The 20,915-nt window shown below is 43.2% G+C and overlaps 1 protein-coding gene and 1 long non-coding RNA gene across 3 annotated transcripts in view; both read left to right on the top strand.

The window, feature by feature from the left end:
• Positions 1-1,817: 1,817 nt before the first annotated feature.
• On the top strand, positions 1,818-8,114 carry LOC122446660. 2 transcript variants are annotated; one of them, XR_006270959.1, is made up of 4 exons: positions 1,818-2,608; positions 3,097-3,147; positions 7,660-7,760; positions 7,917-8,114. It is a non-coding gene; the product is annotated as an uncharacterized LOC122446660 (long non-coding RNA). The 2 variants fall into 2 exon arrangements; XR_006270960.1 differs by having other exon boundaries at positions 1,818-2,965.
• Positions 8,115-10,979: 2,865 nt separating this feature from the next.
• DISC1 (DISC1 scaffold protein) overlaps positions 10,980-20,915 on the top strand; it is a 433,479-nt gene continuing 423,543 nt past the window's right edge. Inside the window, exon 1 of the mRNA XM_043477124.1 lies at positions 10,980-11,055. The gene's annotated coding sequence lies outside the window, so the exon portion shown is untranslated. The remainder of the gene's footprint in view (positions 11,056-20,915) is intronic.

Here is a 20,915-nt window from a genome sequence, read left to right as displayed (position 1 = left end):
AAAACTATTGAATACTGATAATTCAGTGGGGTCTAATCTGACAGTGACTATCTCTGCAATTACAACTCTTTGCCATTCATATTTCTTCTTTTATAAATTACTTGTTCATATGATATCAACATTTTTCTATTGTTTCCCCCAACCCCCTCATGGCCTTTCCCCATTTTTGCGATCTTTATGTGAATACCTTTTCCTGATCTATGGTTGGGAGTGTGTTTTCTTATACAGATATGTGTTATTTTAATGCCATCATATTTACCATTCTTCTATGATTTGTGCTTTTATTGTCTTAGGAACTTCAACCATACCCTGAGGTCCTAAGTATATTATTGTATATTTTTGTCTATCATTTAAAGAATTTTTATTTTAAATTGAAGTATAGTGTTTCAGGTATACAGCAAAATGATTCAGTTATACATATATGTGAATATACATATATATTTTTTCAGACTTTTCCATTACAGGTTATTACTGATGTTGAATATAATTCCCTATAATATGCCATAAGTCCTTGTTGTCTCTCTATCTTGTATACAGTAGTGTATATCTGTTAATCACAAATTCCAAATTTATCTCTCCCTCTTCCCCTTTGATCACCATAGGTTTGTTTTCTGTTCGTGAGTCTGTTTCTGTTTGGTAAAGAAGTTCATTTGTATCTTCTTCTTTTAGATGCCTCATATAAGTGATGTTGTCATTGCTGTTATTATTGTCGCTCAGTCATGTCCAGTTCTTTGTAACCCCATGAATTGCAGCACATCAGGCTTCCCGGTCCTTCACTCTCTCCTGGAATTTGCTCAAACCCATGTCCATTGAGTCGATGATGCTGTCCAGCCATCTCGTCCTCTGTCACCCCCTTCTCCTCTTGCCCTCAATCTTTCCCAGCAGCAGGGTCTTTTTCAGTGAGTCGACTCTTCGCATCAGGTGGCCAAAGTATTGGAGCTTCAGCTTCAGCATCAGTCCTTCCAGTGAATATTCAGGGTTGATTTCATTTAGGATTGACTGGTTTGATCTCCTTGCATTCCAAGGGACTCTCAAGAGTCTTCTCCAGCACCATGGTTCGAAAGCATAAATTCTTTGGCGCTCAGCCTTCTTTATGGTCCAACTCAAATCTGTACATGACTACTGGAAAAACCATAGTTGATATGATATTTGTCTTTCTCTTTCTGACTTACTTTACTTAGTATGATAATCTCTAGGTCCATCTACATGGCTACAAATAGCGACATTTCATTCTTTTTTATGGCTGAGTAACCATCCATCATGTGTCTATATCTGTACCTACCTGCATCTGTATACTACCCTTTCTTAAACCAGTCCTTGGTTGATGGACACTTGGGTTGTTTCCATGTCCTGGCAGTTGTAGTCGTGCTGCTATGAACATTGGGTTGCATATATCTTTTCGAGTTAGAGTTTTCTCCAGATATATGCCCAGGAGTGGGATTCCCAGATCATATGGTAATTCTGTTTTTAGTTTTTTAAGGCACCTCCACACTATTCTCTGTAGTGGCTGCAATTTACATTCCCACCAACAGCGTAGGCGGGTTCCCTTTTCTCCACATCCTCTCCAGCATTCGTTATTTGTAGCTTTTTCCCCCACGTTGTGTGACTTGTGGGATCTTAGTTCCCCAACCCGGGATTGAACCTGGGCCCTTGGCAGTGAAAATGCAGAGTTCTAACCACTGGAGAACCGGGATATCCCCTGTAGACTTTTTGATGTTGGCCATTCTGAGCAGTGTGAAGAGACACCTCATTGTGGTTTTGATTTGCATTTCTCTAATAATTAGCTATGATGAGCATCTTTCCATGTGCCTGCTGTCCATCTGTATGTCTTCTTTGGAGAAATGTCTATTTAGGTCTTCTGCCCATTTTTTGATTGGGTTGTCTATAAATCTTTAAAAGTTTTGCTTTTCCATTAGGTTTGGGATCGTTGTGGAAGTTTTTTTGGTATTCCAGGGTATGGTGTGTGATATGGATGAGAGAAGGGGTCTTATTTTTTCATGTAGATTGAAAACTTTATCCTTTCCCCATCAGTTTGCAATGCCATCTCCATTATCTTAAGTTCTCGTAAGAAACGTGGGTTTCTTTAGGTTCCCTCTTTTATGGCCCACTGGTCTATTTGTCTGTCCTTGCACCAATAACACACTTACTAATCACTGTAAGTTTATACTGAGTTTTGATAAATGAGAGGGCAACTATTCTTGCCTTATTTTTCTTCAAATTTGTCTTACAGTTATTGTATTATTTCTTCTTTCAGTATTGGATAGAATTTTGCAGTGTGTTTTAAACTGAATTTGCTAGTGACTTGAAATATACCTTTTCATAAGAAGGAAAATATCTTTAACTTTGTTCCTTTGTTATGGTTGAGTTAGAGTGAGTTATGTGAAATCAATGAATTAATTATCACCAAAGCCAGCAGAGAAAATCAACAGCCCATGACCAAAAAAAAAAAAGGTTATGACAATAAGTGATCCATTCTCTATAGCAAATATTGTGACTTTCCTATTACAAGCATGTTCCCAGTAGCAGAGTTACAAATCAGCAGTCCCTCAAACAATTTAAAATTAATATTACAGGAAAACATGATGACTTCATGATGTCAAGGTACAGAGTAAGTATACATTTAACTTTTTATAATCACAGGCCCGTAAGTTTTTATTAATCTTTCCTTTACCTACCTAACAAGATGTAAGGGCTCTTTCAGGGCTTGGAAACAGACTTCTCAGGTCTCCTCGCCCCTCTTCTCCAAGTTCCTGACTAGCAATTGCTGGCTCTTCCTGGCAGCCTCTGAGTCAAATGAGCCTTGCTATCCAGTCTGTGAATTACTTAGTATTCAGCAATTTTCTTAATGCTAGCTTGCAGATCGCTCATAATCTCTACTTTGGAACTTAATTTACTATTTAATTCATCTATTAAACTTGGTGGAGAGAATCAATTTTTTCTGTTTCAATAACTATTTTTAATTTCTGTAAGTTTTATCTTTTTTTCAATCCTTCCTGTTCTATTTTCATAGTGTCTTATTCTTTTATTTTCTATTCCTTTCTTTTAAAAATCTCTCTAATTAATTTTTAAATATGCTTATTTCATAATATCTTTCAGACTGTCCCTGAGGGGCTAATCCTGGTGCATCAGTGGGGATCATGTGTTCAGGTATATTATGTATTTTCTTTAAATTTGTGGTTTACCACTTAACCTAAAGTTTTATCTCCTGTCCTTGTGTGTCCTTAAATCCAGGCTCCTGGTGTTTTGTACCTACTGTTGGGTCCCCTGGGAGCAGCATATTTATGTGCCTTCAACCATGGGCATGGTCAATTCATGTGCGTCTCAGCCTGCATTTCAGATCACTCTTTCTCAGAATCTTGTTTCCTTTTTCTGTGTTCCTTTATGTGTCATTTCTCTGGGTTTATAGTATGTGGCATTCTACTTCAGGTCATTGTTCCATGTTGCCAGATCTGGTGGTTAAAAATTTTTGAAAGAAAAAAATTTTTTACCTAATTTTTATATGTACATTGTTGAAAAATCTAGAGGCAAAAAATTATGTTCTACTTGAAGAGATAATTACTATTAGCATTATATTAATTCTATATCTTTGTAATCTTGTTTCTCTGTGCATATGTGTCTATGTATATGTGCAGGTGTGTAAACACTAATATAATTATTGTTAAGTTAAAGGGAAATTATCCTCATTGTACTATTTAATAATATATTTTCAAAAATTAAATATAATGTCAAAATATTTACATGTTAACCACTATATTCCTCCTAGGTACTTTTTAAAGGCTACAAAGTATACTATCATGATGCTATAATGTAATTTATTCCACCAACTGTGTTGTTGAACATTTTTAAAATGTTTGTGGTTATAAACAATACTGATACAAATGATCTTAGAAGTGCATCTTTGCCTGCATCTTTGTTTATTTATTTAGACTAAGTTGCTGAAAGCAGAATAGCTGGGTAATATGAATATTTTTGTTATTTACTGACAAATTGAGTTGTTTTCTCATGGGACAATTATCAGCCAGACTCTCTTTCCTAAATTCTTGTTTACCAGATATTGAAGATTGAAATGACATGAACATATATTTATATGTATGTCTTCCCAGAGCTGTAGGCATAACGCTATCATTTTCTCCCAAGGTTAGGGAGTGAGTTTCTGGCATGCTTTTCCTACCTAACTCCACCCTGTCAGAATTAATAGGAATTCCATGAGTCACACGTGCTCTGAAGCATCAGTACGTGCTCTGAAGGAGAAAGGGTTCTCTGTGATTACTTTTCAACCTGAAAAATAGTATATATGCCTCACATTTATCTGCTCCACTTACCAGCACCCAGCCCCATCCTGCCTCAATGAACTTAATGAGATTAACAGATGCTATTTCCTTTTTTAATATACTTTTTATTTTGTATTGGCACATAGCCGATTAACAGCGCCATGATAGTTTCGGGTGGACCGCTAAGGGACTTAGCCATCAGAATGTATCCGTTCTCCCCCAACGCCCCTCCCATCCAGGCTGCCACATAACGCTAAGCAGAGCTTCTTGTGCTGCTCGCTAGGTCCTCGCTGATGACCTGTTTTAATTGTAACAGTGTGTGCTGGTCCATCCCAAGCCCCCACTGCCCCTTGCGTGCTCAGTCGTGTCTGACTCTGTGACCCCACGGGCTGCAGCCCACCAGGCTCCACTGTCCATGGGGATTCTCCAGGCCAGAATGCTGGAGTGGGTAGCCTTTCCCTTCTCCAGGGGATCTTCCCAACCCAGGGATCAAACCCAGGTCTCCCACATCACAGGTGAATTCTGTACCATCTGAGCCACAAGGGAAGCCCAAGAATACTGGCGTGGACAGCCTGTTCCTTCTCCAGGGGATCTTCCTGACAGATGCTGTTTCTTTAATCTAGGTTAGTGTCCTGCCAGGTAACAGCATCATTCTGAGGGTGCTAGAACTGAAGCACAGAACAGTGATGAGAGATGGGCAAAAAAAAAATCTGTGAGAGAATATTCTTCACGTCTTCCAATTACAGTCCATCTATACTTCCCTCTAAAGTCATTTATGTAACAGAATGCTATATCAGAAAACTCCAAGCTGGTTTCTTACTCAAGTGTTCTTTTGGTTAAGTTGTAGGTTATGTAAAATCTTGCCATTTATTCTTGCTTAAAAACATTGAAAGGAGGCATGATATGACTCTAATAAATTATCATTAATTTTGTGAAGTTTCACAATGGCATCTTGTCATAGAAGAATATGTTGTTGTTTAGACACTAAGTTGTGTCCAACTCTTTTGTGACCCCATGGACTGCAACCCACCAGGCTCCTCTGTCCATGGGATTTTCCAGGCAAGAATACTGGGGTGGGTTGCCATTTGATAGTCCTGACCCAGGGATCAAACCCTCGGCTCCTGCAATGGCAGGCAGATTCTTTACTGCTGAGCCAACAGGGAAGTCCATAGAATATGCACATGGGAATTCGCTGGTAGTCCAGTGGTTAGGGCTCTGTGCTTTCACTACCAACGGCAGAGGTCCTATCCGCGGTTGGTGCACTAAGATCCTGCATGCCATGCAGCATGGCCAAAGAAAAATATGCATATGTATTTTAGACATGCATATCAAAGCACATGAAGTCTGGAATTTGCTCTAAAATTCCATGGAGTGGGAGGGAGGGAGGGGGAGAGGAATCAGTGGATAGTTGAAGCAAGTGTGGCAGAACTTTATGGGGCCATTGTATTATTCTCACTTTGTGAACGTTTGATAGGTTTCAAAATGTAGTAAAAAGGTAGTTTCTTAGGGCAAGAGAGGGATGAAGAGAGACATGGAGAGAGATATTGAGAGGGATTGATCGATTGTCCTGTTGAATCTCTGAGTTAAAAAACCAAGGGAAAAAAAAAAAAAAAACCAAGGGAAACCTGTCTGACGAAGGGAGAAACCTGGCTGAAGTGGGCTTTGTTATGAATGAGTCCCTGCTGCCATCTCAGAGCTAGAGATTCCCCAGTGGCACAGCGATAAAAGAATCTTCCTGCCAGTGCAGGAGGACCTAGTTCGATCCCTGGGTCAGGAAGATCCCCTGAAGGAGGAAATGGCAAGCCACTCCAGTATTCTTGCCTGGGAAATCCCATGGACAGAGGAGCCTGGCAGGCTACAGTCTGTGGGGTGGCGAAGTGTTGGACACAACTGAGCGACTAAACAACAGCAAGCCATCTAAGGGCACAAGAAGAAGCAAGGCTGTGTCTCTGTACACACATCCCTCTACCCCGTACACGTACGCAATTCCCATTGCTCTAAGCCTGTTCTGTAAGAATGCAGCTAACAGGATTTACTAGTGGGAGGAATATTAGAGAAGGTAGTAACCTACCCTTCTCCTTGAGTAAATGAATTCAAGTAAAATACATATATTTCCCTGCATAAGCATCTTTTAAAATCTCGTCTCATTTACCCTCACCACAGTTCTGAAAGGTAAAAACTGGAGATGTTGCTCTATTTTTATACGTGCAAGTGAGCCCTTGTGTGTGTGTCGGTGTGGGGTGGGACAAGTGGCTTTGCCACTTTAAAAAGTCTACACTGAAATGACCTCTTTCCTTGAATTTAGACCTTTTTTTAAAAGAATTGCAGCTTTGTATATTGACTTTTAAATTTTTATTTATATTATTTGGCTGCACTGGGTCTTAGTTGCAACACATGGGATCTTTAGTAATTGTGGCACGTGGAATCTTCTTTTAGTTGTGGCATGCGGGATCTAGTTCCCAGTCCAGGAACGGAACCCGGCCTCTGCATTATGAGTTTGGAGTCTCAGACACCGGATGACCAGGAAAGTCCTGAGTCTAGGCCTTTTGAAATCTATCCCAGACTCCTTGTATTGTATTTCATAGAACACTAGGAATTAACAAGCCCTTAAAACAGAATTAAAAGTTATTAATATCACTGATATGTGAGTAGGGAAACTGTTCTGATGCCATCTCATTTTTAAAATTGAAGGCCTAAGTTTTGATTCTGATATCAGAAGTTCCCTTTAGCGGCTGTAAAATTGTAAACGTTCAAGTTCAAAAGTCAGTAGCGAAATGTTTAAAGTTCAGCAGTTACGTTAAGGTCTAGATGAAAAAATGAGATTTTATTTGTAAGACAAGCAGCAATTACAGAAATAATGTCACAATTCAAAATACATTTCTCCAAACCTGAGATACTCATCTGTGACATCTCTAATGAATTACCTCTGCCCATTCCCTGACTCCCTCTAGGTTCTAAAGGTAATGTCAGCTTCCCAAGCGCTTTTAGTGTTTTTCTGTCTTCTGTTTTTCCTAATGCTCCTTCCTCTTTGAATGCCTTCTCTTTTAAGACTGAGCTCAGATTCTACCTCCTCCAGTTTGACGAAATCTTCCTTACTAGCCTGCATCAGGAACTCTCCCTGTTTCCTAGGGAAACTCTAACAAAGTAACACAGATGGAGATGCTTAAATGACTGAAACATATCTCATACTGCTGAGAGCAGGATCAGCTCTTTCTGGGGCTGTGAGGAGGGCTGTGAGAGCCCTCCAGGCCCCTCCCCTAGTTTCTGATCCTTTGCTGGTGGTCCTTATTCCTTGGCCTGTGGAAGCATCACTCCCGGTCTCTGCCTTGGTCTTCACATGGTGCTCTGCCTGTGTGCACGTCTGTCTCCAAATTTCCCCTTTATTAAGGACACTGGGCACAACAGACTGGGCCACCCTACTGCAGGACTACCCCGTCCTAACAAATGACACCTGCGACAGCGTATTTCTAAATAAGGCGACATTCTAAGGTAAGAAGAGTGAGAACTTCAATATGTGGATTTTTCTGGAGACCCCAATTCAACCCATAAAATTCCTTCTTTTGAATTTTCTCTCCACTTCATTTATATTTCGTTCATGGAACGTATCACATTCTATGTTGTTAACAGTCTTGACTCTCCTTCTAGACTGCAAGATCTTCCAAGTCTGGTTCATCTGCATATAACCGGAAGTGCCAAGCATAGAGGATGGATCTGTCGGGAGCCTTATATATTTTTCACTATGGCTACCTCTGGTCCCCAGGTTAGGCTATACCTCCAAATGGCAAGAGGCAGGATTTTATTAAAATAAAATAAAATTTCATTTTTTCAGGTACACAGTGTGTGTACCTGAATGCATGCAGTTAAGTCTGTGTACGCTTGTTGAAGGCAGGACAAAGTGGTTGGGATTTGAAAGTCAGGTGGACAACCCAGGCTGTAATAGTCCACTTGATGGTGTCAGCCAGGAGAGAGAGAGAGCAGCAAGGATGACTTTAAAAAAGCTAGGGAGGACTCTGAGTTAGTGGCTGAATGGGTGGATGCCACTGGATTAGTGGAAACAAGGATTATGGTTATAAGAGCATTCTGAAACCCAGTGCTAATGTTCTGGGGACAGAGATTCTGCAGGACTTGAAGGGAAGGAGTGAGTGTGAAGACAAAAACCAATTACCGGTAACCAGGTTATGTATCCTGGTATGTTATGTATGTTACCGGTAACCAGGACAAAGGAGCAAAATATGTGTGCCAGGGTCTATGCCAGCCCAAGGATCTGGACAACACAAGTACAGATGTCAGAGGCAAGAGATGAGTTTGATGATGAGCCAGGCCATTGTCTTTTTCCAGAAAGCTTGCATCATTGTGAAGGAAGTCCCCCTAGTCTGGGGAGGAAGGGATGGCTGGAACAGGGAAGGGTGGCATGCTCCCCAGCCCAGCCTCAGCAGCAGACTCACAAAAGGCCAGCCTTTGTTTTCTGTTCATTCAAAGTACTGAACTAGACAACTAGAAAAAAAAAAGTCATGGTCCCTTCACTCAAGAGGCTTACAGATCTACAGGGACTAAAACACAGTCAAGAAAAAGTAAACAATCATCCAGTGCCCTAAATTTGGGAAAGTTCCATAGTGAGTGGGAAAGGAGGTCCCTCTGTTGATTGAGATGCTGTCTCCAAGTGTGGTCCTCGGATGGTGGCATCAGTGTCACCAGGAGCTCGTTAGAAAGGCAGATTCACAGGCTGCACTCCAGACTTATGATATCGGGGTCACTGGAGGTGGGGCCAAGGAATCTGCATTTAACCAGCTCGGAAGGTAGGGGAATTCTTGTGCACATTGAAGTTTATGAGGTACTGCACTTAGGAGCAGCCGGGAGGATGGGAAGCAGGAGGCAGGAAAGGAAATGGGGAGATGCGGACATGGAGTGAGTGATGCAGGAGAGACTTTGGGGACTGATTGTGAATTTACAACTTTCCAAGCCTTTAGTTAGGAGCTTGGAATCTGCAGGATGGAGAACAGGGCAAGTAGGAGAGCATCACACTCCCCCAGATGCTAGAACATGACTCCATCATTTAGATTAGCCTTCCCCCAACACCAGAGGTGCTCCATGAAAAAACGCTGAATTCTGTTCACACCTCCTGGAGATTTATAGTGCACACGAGCACGGTAAAGACATCAAAATTCTTTTTTTAAAAAAAATAAGGATCTACTTAATAAGTTTTGATCCTTGGCTCACTCAGCGTGTGGTCTGCAGACCAGCAGCATCAGTACCACCTGGGAGCTTGATGGAAAATGCAGAGGGACTTCCCTGGTGATGCAGTGGCTAAACCTGCACGCTCCCAATGTAGGGGGCCCAGGTTTGACCCTGGACAGGGCACTATGAATAGATCCCACATGCTGCAACTAAGAGTTCAAAGGCTGCAACTGAGACTGGGTGCAGTCAAATAAATAAATATTTTTTAAAAAAGGAAATGCAGTATCTTCGTCTCTACTCCAGAGTCAGAAGCTTCATTTAACAACATCCCAAGGTGACGGATATGCTCATCAAAGTTTGATAAGTGCTGGTTTAACCCATTGTTCTGTGGAATTCACTTTGGAAATGCTGCTTTAGGCAATGAGAAGCCAGTGATTTTGAGCAGGAAAGCAGCAGGATGAGAGAGAGCAGCCTTGTCCTACAAAAGCCCCTGAAGGAGTCTTTCCCTTTCTCCTCCTGGTGCTCCCTCCCCTTGAGCGCTTCCGGTCATTCTCCTCCACTGTGGGAGCCCTTGTTCAGGCATGAAGCCCCACAGAGACTTTTTCTGGGCAGTGCCACACAGTGACCTGTAAACCACTGATCCATGAGCTCCTTGCTCTCCTGAAACTCAAATACCTTTCATTGACCTGGAAACCCAGCCATTGTTTGTACTGATGATCAGATTCTAGTGCTTCATCCAAGCTTGCAAGGCATCTTTGGATCCGGGTCATTTAACAGTCCCTCTGTGCAATTTTTAGATAAGATCTACCACAGTAGTCTTCTTTTCAAGCATGGTCATTTCATTACACTTTCCTTTAAAAAGTAACTTGAAAAATTACTGTGTTAAAATGTAATTCTGAATTATTCGCTAGTTGTTTTTGAAAGCAAGAATCTTGCTAGTCAAGTTTTGAACCCCCCAACTAGAACTGAGGGGTTTACTGAGTAACAACAAATGGTGGGAAAGCACAGGGTTTCCTGGAGCCATATGAGGTAGTGGCATTCAAAGAAGCCCCACTTGTTCATTATATTCCAAAGGTATGAGCGAAGCAAAACCTTGTCCTAAAGGGGGGTTAGCTGAGTCGGTGACGGTGGAAAGGCTGGGCGATCCTGCGAGGACACAGATTGCATGGGCACACCGCGGTGTGTGTAGGAGAGGCTTCTGGGGTGAAGGGGGTGGTGGGCTGAGTACGTTCAGGGCTGGGACGCTGCAGGTAGAGACTCACGGAAAGAGCATGGGCCAGGGGCCAGAGACCCGAGGCCACAGGAGGCTGCTGCCGGCGCGCTGGCACAGCCACGCCGTCAACCTCAAGTCCGGAAGTGGAAGACCTCTTTGCGTCCCCTCCGACATCTGCCAGCGCCGCCTGTCTTTGTGTTAACAGGAGGCCGGAAGGGGGAGCAAGTTAAAGAATGGGGAGCCGTTTCCTCTCTTTGTGCCCCGGTTCCCCTCCTTTGTATACACCCTCCATCGTGAATAAGCTCTGGTTCTCAGGGACTAAAATGCACAGCGTGTGTACTGCGGAGACACAGGTGCCGCCCAGGAGAGCAGAGCCAAAGGATCCCGAGTGGAGAGGTGAGAACGCTCGGGGGGAATACAGTCTCTATAAAAGAACCCGTTAGCCTAATGAGGCCAACACTGACTTAAAGTTGTAGGTTCTCTCTCTCTCTCTCTCATCAAGAAGCAGAACTTGGAGAGAAGCGTGACGCGGCGCCGTGGTTTTAGACGCACGGTGCACCGCACAGTCGGGTGGGACGAGTCCCCTCCTTGGGCGTCTTGGGACCTGAGGCTGTGGCCACAGAGATGTCCTGGGCGCGTCTGCCACCTAGAGCCTCGCAGGAGGGGTCACCACGCCGGTGTATCCCGGCTTCCCGGGTGAATGTGTGCGTATAGGCTCAGTGTGAGAGCATTATAAAATCGCCAGCTGGAGGTGAGTAGAGCAGATTCACGGCAAATTCTGTACAGATCGATGAGAGTGGGAGAATACAGTTAAGTGGACCTGTGGGGAAGATCCCTGGAAGAGGAAATGGCAACCCGCTGCAGTATTCTTCCCTGAAAAATTCCTGGAGAGAGGAGCCTGGCGGGCAACGGTCCATGGGGTCGCAAAGAGTCCTACACAACTTAGCGATGCAGCGCGCGCGCGCGCACACACACACACACAGAGCATGTGCCACCAGCTCTTCTCTTTCTCCCCGGCCTGTCCTTCACAACTTAGCGATGCAGTGCGCGCGCGCACACACAGACACACAGACACAGACACAGACACACACACACACACACAGAGCTCTTCTCTTTCTCCCCGGCCTGTCCTTCACAACTTAGCGATGCAGCGCGCGCGCACACACACAGACACACACACACACAGACACACACAGACACACACACACCCCATGTGCCACCAGCTCTTCTCTTTCTCCCCGGCCTGTCCTTCACAACTTAGCGATGCAGTGCGCGCGCGCACACACAGACACACACACACACACAGAGCTCTTCTCTTTCTCCCCGGCCTGTCCTTCACAACTTAGCGATGCAGCGCGCGCGCGCACACACACACACACGCACACACACACAGCTCTTCTCTTTCTCCCCGGCCTGTCCTTCACAACTTAGCGATGCAGCGCGCGCGCGCACACACACACACACACACACACACACACACAGACACACACCATGTGCCACCAGCTCTTCTCTTTCTCCCCGGCCTGTCCTTCGCCTCCCCTGTCGTCCCCACTCTGAGCAGCCCTTCCTCCCGGGAAAGGTCAAACCATCCTCAGCCATCCCTTGAGCCATCCCTCAGTCCACGCAGGGGAGGTCGGACACGTAGAATCCAGTAGATATGATGCCTTCATGTGAACAGGTATATCTACGATTCGGTTTTTAAGATAGATTTCTACCATAATAATAACGCAGGCTCATTGTGAAAACTTTGGAACGTATAGAAAAGTGAAAAGGGCCCACTATTTCCGCATCCTGATTATTATCTTGGGGAGGGGTGCCCGCTGGAGAGTGGGCTTAGATAAGAAATTCCAGTTTGAGAAAGCAAATCACTGCTAGAAAGGCGTACGGAGCGCCTTCCAGAGCTGGGCTAGGACAGCGCCCAGCCCCTAGGCGACCGCCCGGACTCCTAGCCCGCAACTCTGCGCGCGCAGGCGGTCCTTCTGCGCATGCGCACTGCCGGGTCTCCGCGAACCGCGGTGCCCCGGGGTGTGACCCGCGACCCGAGCCTGGGCTGGGTGCTCCGGGCTCGGCTCGGACGTGCGCTTTGTCCCGTGCCCTGGCTGCCGGGGGACTCCTCCTTCACCACATCTGGCAGCTCTGTGACCCGAGGTCAAGCAGAAAATAACCTGTTTAAATAATAAATCCATTCAGTTATTTTTAAATCTAGAAAAGTTAAAAATAAGAAAGCAAAAATATCTCAGTCCTAGCGAACGCCTTTCTGGTCTTTAAAGAAATGACAGACATGGGCTTAAAACGTGCAAAACAGCATAGATGTTTTAAAATGAAAAGTCAATAGCCGTCCTTCCCAGCAATCCCTCTTTCCAAAGGGAATGATTATGTCCGCCCCCACAATATGTACATATATATATATATTCTTACCCTTTTAATAGTTATACGATGTGGATTTTTACTGTTCATCCTTCTGCTCTTCCTGCCTGCCAGCTTCATACTTCCCAGGGATATTTCCACATTTGGACATCTAAATCTAAAAATTTTTAAAGATGCTTGGAATTCCACTTGTAAAGTACTATATTTTATCTAATATAAAGAAATTCTCAAGCGCTTTGTCAGGCAACTCACAAATCTAGAATGCAACTAAATCTGCAACTCTGAGTATTCGCAGCTAGAAGAGTTTTAGGCTTGGTTTGTGGTGATCTAGAAACTATTCATGTACAAAAGTGCCACCAAAACGTCTCCATGAAATCATTTAATTCAATTTAATGCTACCAAACAGGGCCCTCTTAAAGCTTGGAAACAAAACTAAAATCGTCCTAGGTGTGGAAATGCTAAGTCTTAAAGAACTACACTTTAAAAAGGTATTGGTAGATTTTGTTAAATGGTCCTTTTACAAAGCTGCACAGATTTATACTGTTACCAAAATGTGAATGAGGTTGAACATCTTCTTATATGTAAAATGGCAGTCAGTATTTCTTTTTCTGTATATTGCTTGTTCATATTCTTTGCATTTTTCTTACTGATTCAGCTGGGCTTTGTAAATGAAAGAAATTATCCTTTGTCTGTCATTGTGTTCTGCAAATATTTTCCCCAGTTTGTCTTCTGTGTTCTACCTTTGTGTTTAGTTATTGGTTTTGTTTTGGTTTGGTTTTGCAACAAAGAAATTTTAACATTTTATATGGCAAATTTGGCAGAGTGCCTTTATACTTGTGGGTTGTCTGTCTTATTTTGCAGGGCCTTCCCCACGACAATCAAATCAATTCACTCAAGACTTATTTAAAACACACACACACACACACACACACACACACACACACTCACACACCTTTTATTGTTAGGAAAGTCATCTATTCAATGAAGAAAGTTTGTAAGATACATATAAGCCAAAAGAAAAGTCTTATAGTCTAACTGCCAAAGATAATCAGTATGAACATTTTTCCATAGAAAGTTCTATGTAATAATTAATTAAGATTGTGTTTTGATAATGTCGTGAACTATAATTGTTAAATATTTGAGTTCTATTTTAAAACAGCTTATTGAGGTATGATTATTATGCCATAAAAATCACTCATTTAAAGTAAATGATTCTTAGTAAAATTACGGATTTGTGTCATCATTACCACAATCCAGTTTTAGAACATTTTCATCACTGCAGAAAAAAACCCTTTCTTTCTGTTTGTGTCCTTTTGAAGTCACTCCCTACTCTCTCCAACCAGCCCTAGGCAACCATTAATCACCTTCTTGTCCCAGTGGATTTCCTTTTTCTGGATGTTTCATATACATGGAATCACACAATAGGTAAACTTTTGTGTTTGGCTTCTTTCACTTAGCATAATATTTCTGAGATTCATCAATATCATAAGGTGTATCAATACTTTATTGACTTTACTGCAGAATACTAAGTAGTTTGTGAGGCTGTCATGGCTAACACCATGACAAGCAGCCTAGATTAGGAGTAGGCCTGGTTTCCCGGAGTAACATAATTATCAGGCCACCTGGAGCCAGCCAATCAACATGTGCCTAGCAAGAAAAAGGGAACTTATCAGGGGAAAGCTGAAAGCCCACAAGGATTGGGCCAACAAAAATTGCCTTGCCACTGTGTAACCAATCCGCTTGCGCCAACTACCCGATTGTACCCAATAAATACCCGAGAGAACTGGGGCTCGGGGCCTTTTCGTCCTCACACCCTTGGTGAGGGCAGGAGGCCCTGGCTCGAGTCAGTAATAAATTCCCCTATTGCAAGTTGCATTGTCTCGAGGAGTCTTCTTTCCCGAACGGGGATCCGGACTACGGGCAGAACAAGTTCATTGACTGGATAGAATACATTTTGTCCATTTGTCAGTTGATGCACATTTGAGTTTTTCCCGCTTTTCAAATATTCTGAATTATGCTGTTTTGAACATTGTCGACAAGTTGTGTGTGGACATGTTTTCATTTTTCCTGGGTGTAAGTGGAATTGCTGGATTGTGTGTAAACTCTGAGTCAGCATTTGTTTGTTTGTTTATTTTTGACCCTGCTGGGTTCTCCCTGCTGTGAGGTCTGTTCTGTAGTTGAGGAGAGGGGGTCTCCCCTTTGTTGTGGTGAGTGGATTTCCCATCGTGGTGGGCTCAAGGGCACACAGGCTTCAGTAGCTGCAGCCGGGGCTCAGTACTCGAGGTTCCCAGGCTCTGGAGCTCACGCTCAATTGTTGTGGAGCATGGACTTAGTTGTTCTGCAGCCTGTGAGATCTTTCCGGACCAGGGGTTGAATCCATGTCCCCTTGCACTGGCAGGCTGATTCTTTACCACCAAGCTACCTGGGAAGCACTATACCTTAGCATTGGATTCTGTATCTTGAGGAGCTGCCTGGGACCAATCTGTACTGAAACCTCCACCAGAAGAAAGGAGGCCCTTTTCATTCAAGCTCCTTTTCTCTGAAGGACAAGACCTGGCTGGAATAATGTCTAAGGATCCAGGACTTTGCATAGATCTTAAGGTTAACTTTGAGTCTTATTTTAGCAGAATGTTAAGATGAATTTCTTCCTGTCTGAGTTTTGACTGGGCTACTAATGCAATGGGCATTAAACACCAAAATAAATATAAGACTGAAACCTACATGAGCAAATTTTTTTTAAAAGTTCCAAATTACAAAGGGGGAATCAGAACAGTATTTGCCCATCCATGTTCGTAGCAGCATTGTTCACAATAGCCGAAAGGTGGAAGCCACCCAACTGTCCATCGATGGATGAATGGATACACAAAATGTGGTATATCCATCCAATGGAGTATTATTCAACCTTAAGAAGGAAGGAAATTTTGACACCTGCTACAACATGGATGAACCTGAAGGACACGAAGCTATGAGAAAAAAGCCACACAAAAAATCTGTATGGTTCTACTTACAAGAGGTACCCCTGAAATGGAGTAGGATCCTTGCCATCTGACCATGTCCTCTGCCTGCCTTTTGTCTGTGGAAAGCTTTAGTCAAAGAATAAGTTTAATCAGAGAAGTGAGATACGTGGAAACAAAGGAAAATAGTAAAAGGAGACTGATAATGACAACAAGTCATTAAGCATACTCAAGGACCTTTAGTTATTTCTCAAGGACTGTAGATAATATTCTGAGCCACATCCTGTGAGCTGTCTTATAGCCACCAAAACCCCAGGTGAGAAGTTAACTACGTGAGGACCAGACTGCATCCAGGACACGAGCTGCCACAATTCTGAGAAATGGCCTCAGAGAAACGGGAATAAATGGACCCTGGAGCTGAAGAGTAACTACATCTGAAACAACCAAGATGATGCTGGTCAGACCACTGATGACCAATCTGAAGATGACTGTTAGCGATAACTGTGCTGTTTCTGCTTGTAACACCAATTCTGTTTATAAAAGCTCTCATCCCCTGCTTGTCAGGGGTAGGGGGAGAGTTGGCCTTTGGACAGATGTCCACCATGCTCCCCCCACAGTTGCTGGCATCTGAAATAAGCAAACTTTTCTTTCCACCAGCCTGGCCTGTTTATTGGCTTTTGAGCGGGGAGTAGCTGGATCCCGCACACTTTCAGTAACACCTATACTGGTCAGATTCATAGGAACAGAATGGTGGGTGCCGGAGTTTGAGGAGAAGGAGGGTGAGGAGTTATTGTGAAGGGGTACAGAGTTTCAGTTTGGGAAGATGAAACCATTTTGGAGATGGGAGACGATGATGGTTGCCCAACAATCTGAATGTACCTAATTCAATCGAACCCTACACCTAGAGATGGTAAAATTTATGTTATGTATAGTACAGTAATTAAAAAAAAAGAAAAAGGTGGGGATCAGAAACCATATGGACATATTTTAATAAAAAAAAAGAAATGTAGAAGGCAGGGGAAGGACAGCTGGGTTCCCAATGCTGAGACTATAGGAGAAGGGGGCTGTTAGGGGCTCCCAGACCTTGCTTGCTTCATCCTAACCGTCTGAGAGTCAGAGACACACAAAGAATCACAATGCCATATTCCCAAAGAAAGGAGTGGGGTCAGGGAAGAAGGTTCCTTAACTCAGGCAGGACTGCCAGGCGCTCAGCCGCAGGCAGCTGGGGAAGCACCCAGAGAAAGGTGATCTTATGCTGGGTCCACATTGCCAATGGGCAGCTTGGACACCTCCAGTGAAGGCTTCCTGCTCATCTACCAAAACCCCATCAACTCTTGCACGTGGGGCTTTGTGAACAAACTTCCTAATTGCAAAAGCAAAACAGTATTGCAATTTCTCTATTTTTCCTGAGTTTAGAACAATAGGCCACAAATTTAGTATTTGAGTGAGTTATCATGTGAGGCGTACGCTCAAGGATGAATCGCCTGTGAGCACTCTGCAGCATTTAGAGAAACTCCAGAAGGAAATTACCGAACTTCCCCCTGAAGACCATGAGGAGAACGGATGCCAGCTGATCAGACTCACTTTAAATTCTCAGACCTTGTGCATTTCAGAACTCCAGACACGTTCCTATGGGAGGACATAAAACTGGACCAAACATTTTTTAAACCTCTCTCTTTAGATGACGCCACCATATGCAAGTCACACTCTGTGGAAAAAGACTCAGAAGCCCACCCAGTTTTTAAACTTGGAGGTGTGGGCATGCTAAGTGACTCAGTTGTGTCTGACTCTTTTCAAGCCTATAGATTGTAGCCCACCAGGCTCCTCTGTCCATGAGTTTCTTTAGGCAAGAATACTGGAGTGGGTTTCCAGGCCCTCCTCCAGAGGATCTTTCCGACCTGGAGATTGAACTCCCATTGCCTGTGTCTCCTGCATTGCAGGTGGATTCTTTACCCACTGAGACACCTGGGAAGCCCCAGCTTGGAGATACAGATCATTAAATGGGAGAATTGTCCTTCAATGCTTTTAGTCACATCTGATTCAAAATTTTCAGTAAGGAAAGGTCTGGAACCTGTAATGGATATATTTATTCAAATATAAATTTACTTATTGCAGTATCTTTCACCCAGAAATATTTTATTTCTACCCAGTCTCTCTGTGCCACAGTCCTCAGGCACTTCTGTAGCATTTGGAGATCTGGAGTCAACTGCTGACCAGGGCCCTCATCTGCATAGAGATGTTACATCCTAAAGCGTTTGTTAGTTGTCCTGGTGTACAGACCTCACTGTTGTGTAAACAAAGGTAAACCTGGGTTTAGGCTCCTAGGACATCAGACAGAGGTCCTCAGGGATTTTAGGTATGCCCTGCTTATCTTTTAATCTCACCTCTTGCTGGGTTTTCTCTAACACTTGTGTGGGGAAATTCTCACTGTATTTTCCTCTTCTTGCATTCACAGAGCCAAGAATTGAGTAACCAAAGTTCATGGTTTGACAGGAAAGAGAGGGTGTGAGGAAGGTGGGGAGGGGGCAATGTAAGATGGGGTATACCTTCTATGGTCCCTGCAATTTTTGGAAGTCTTTGCAGAGTACCCAGAGGCAACTGCAGCAAGGAACATCTAACAGAGTAAGGAGGTGAATTCCAGCCCAGGAAGAATCCAGGCTTGTTAGACTGGTTTCTCATACATCGAGTGGCGAGTAACAATTAGAAGAAGACCCACAAAGTCCATTTCATTTAATGCGTCTGCATCATGGCCAGACTGAAGCTTTAACAGCGACATATATATAGTGTGCAAGAACAAGTGGCCAGTGAACATCAACATCTGCTTTTTTCTCTTAAGTGTGTTTCTTTGCCTTGTCGCTGTGGAAGAAATCCCGGAAAAGTCTTGAAAGCTAATTAGCTCCAAATTTACTTTAGGAAAGAAAGGCCAAAGAGTTTTTTTTTTTTTTTTAGGCCAAAGAGTTTTGATGACAAATTTTCTTTATTCCAGCTGCCAAGCTGGTCTTTGACCCTTTAACATGGGTGATTATTTATTTGCACATAGGTTCTTTGTTTTTGTCAACACAGACATCTCCTTCCTGGAATAGTCACCTGACTTCTGATTCCCATTTACAAAGAATTTGCTGTTTCAAATAAGTTTTAAAGTACTGTTCTAAATATCTCTTTTAACATACTACTTATGTGTAAAACACAGTAATAAGAGCTTCTCTGGTGGCTCAGACAGTAGAGAATCTTCCTGCAATGCCAGAAACTTGGATTTGATCCCTGCCTTGGGAAGATTCCCTGGAGGAGGGCATGGCAACCCACTGCAGTATTCTTGCCTGGAGAATCCCATGGACAGGGGAGCCTGGTGGGCTACAGTCCATGGTTGCAAAGAGTCGGACATGAATGAGCGACTAAGCACAGCACAGCACATAATGTAATATAGATAATATATAAAATATATTTCAATGCACTATATACATATATTTCCTTTATTACATTTGTAAGCATTGTAAGAGGGAAATGTGAGTTAATAATAGCACATGTTTTTTGAGTTTATATTTCCCTCCAAAGTAATGCATTTTTTAAAGAACTCTGATTTCCCGCCCAGTTCATATATCTTACTATACATATAAATTCTTTTCTACCCTCTTATCTTTTTCATTGTGTTTTAAATATGTTATTTTGATATGGATGAAGATGAAAAAATGAGTAATTTTAGATGAGTTTTAAGGTTATCACTGATGGTCCATTATCTTGGAAGACCAAAATTGACCTAATTCCACCTCACTGTTGTAATCACAAAGCCTCTGATGGACAGTCCCATTTTTAAAAGCATATTGCTTTTTATAAATATGTGCATATATTTGAGAAATCTTATATATGTGTATTATAATATATGGCATGTATATGAAGGAATCCACTGAGCCACACTCATTACATACCTTTTTTAAAATTTTTGAGCAAAAAGTTTTTAGGGGGAAATAAACAGGCTTGAGGGAAAGATTTGGGATCTTGGTGACCCTTTCAAGTTTCTGATCTAATGATGACTCTTGTCAGTTCCCCCACTCACCCTGCTCTGATGGGAAAAGTATGGGGATTCTTTAGAATTGTTGGCTAATTCTGAGACAGACTGGGATCTGGGACCCTTTTTTGCTGCAGTGCTTGCACCTGGACAAACATCTCCTGGAGCAACAGAATGCAAAGAAATTATAAGGGACTAAAAATAACAGCCTGCATGCGCAGCTGGGTCAAGTTACCGACAATAAGATACAAAAAGCCCAAAAACCCAACTGCCACTTCTGAAGAGCAGGGAGCAAAACCAGAGTATCGTGCATGCCTGTTGCACACAGTATCACCAAAGGGTGAGCAAACCACCTAAGCCACCCCTCTAGCCCAACCCCTGGACACAGTCCTACCCTTACCTGGTATTAAGAGCCAGCTCTCCTCACTCTGGGGAGTGAGCAAGGGGATCTTTGATTCTCTCTCCCTGCCGCAGCCACAGGAGCCCCAGTGAAGACTTGCCTGAATTTTTTGTCTGGTCTATTTAGCTGCTAAGTTGTGTTCTACTCTTTTGTGACCCCATGGATTGTAGCCCACCAGGCTCAGAGGCGTCCATGGAATTTTCCAGGCAAGAATACTGGAGTGGGTAGCCATTCCCTTCTGGAGGGGATCTTCCTGAACCATGGTTCGAACCCAAGTCTCCTACATTGCAGGCAGATTCTTCACTGTCTGAGCCACCAGGGAAGCCCATCTTGCTTCTATTCTATGTCTACTGACTGGAGAAGGTCAAGAACCCTGGTCAGTATAATTCCTTGTCAACAGTAAAACTCGCCATTTCTCCTAGCCTCTGCACACTGTGAAATTCTGCAGGGTCAGAAGCCTGTGTCTGTGAAGCAGCAGGAAGTAGGTCTTTCTGTGGAGCTTCATCAGCGTCTGCTGCTCATTGGTCCTTGT

Source organism: Cervus canadensis, chromosome 8 (genome assembly GCF_019320065.1).
Source record: "Cervus canadensis isolate Bull #8, Minnesota chromosome 8, ASM1932006v1, whole genome shotgun sequence".
In the NCBI taxonomy this organism is placed as follows: Eukaryota; Metazoa; Chordata; class Mammalia; order Artiodactyla; family Cervidae; genus Cervus; species Cervus canadensis.
Note: the sequence above shows the minus strand (reverse complement) of the source record. Positions and strands in the feature narration are given on the sequence as shown.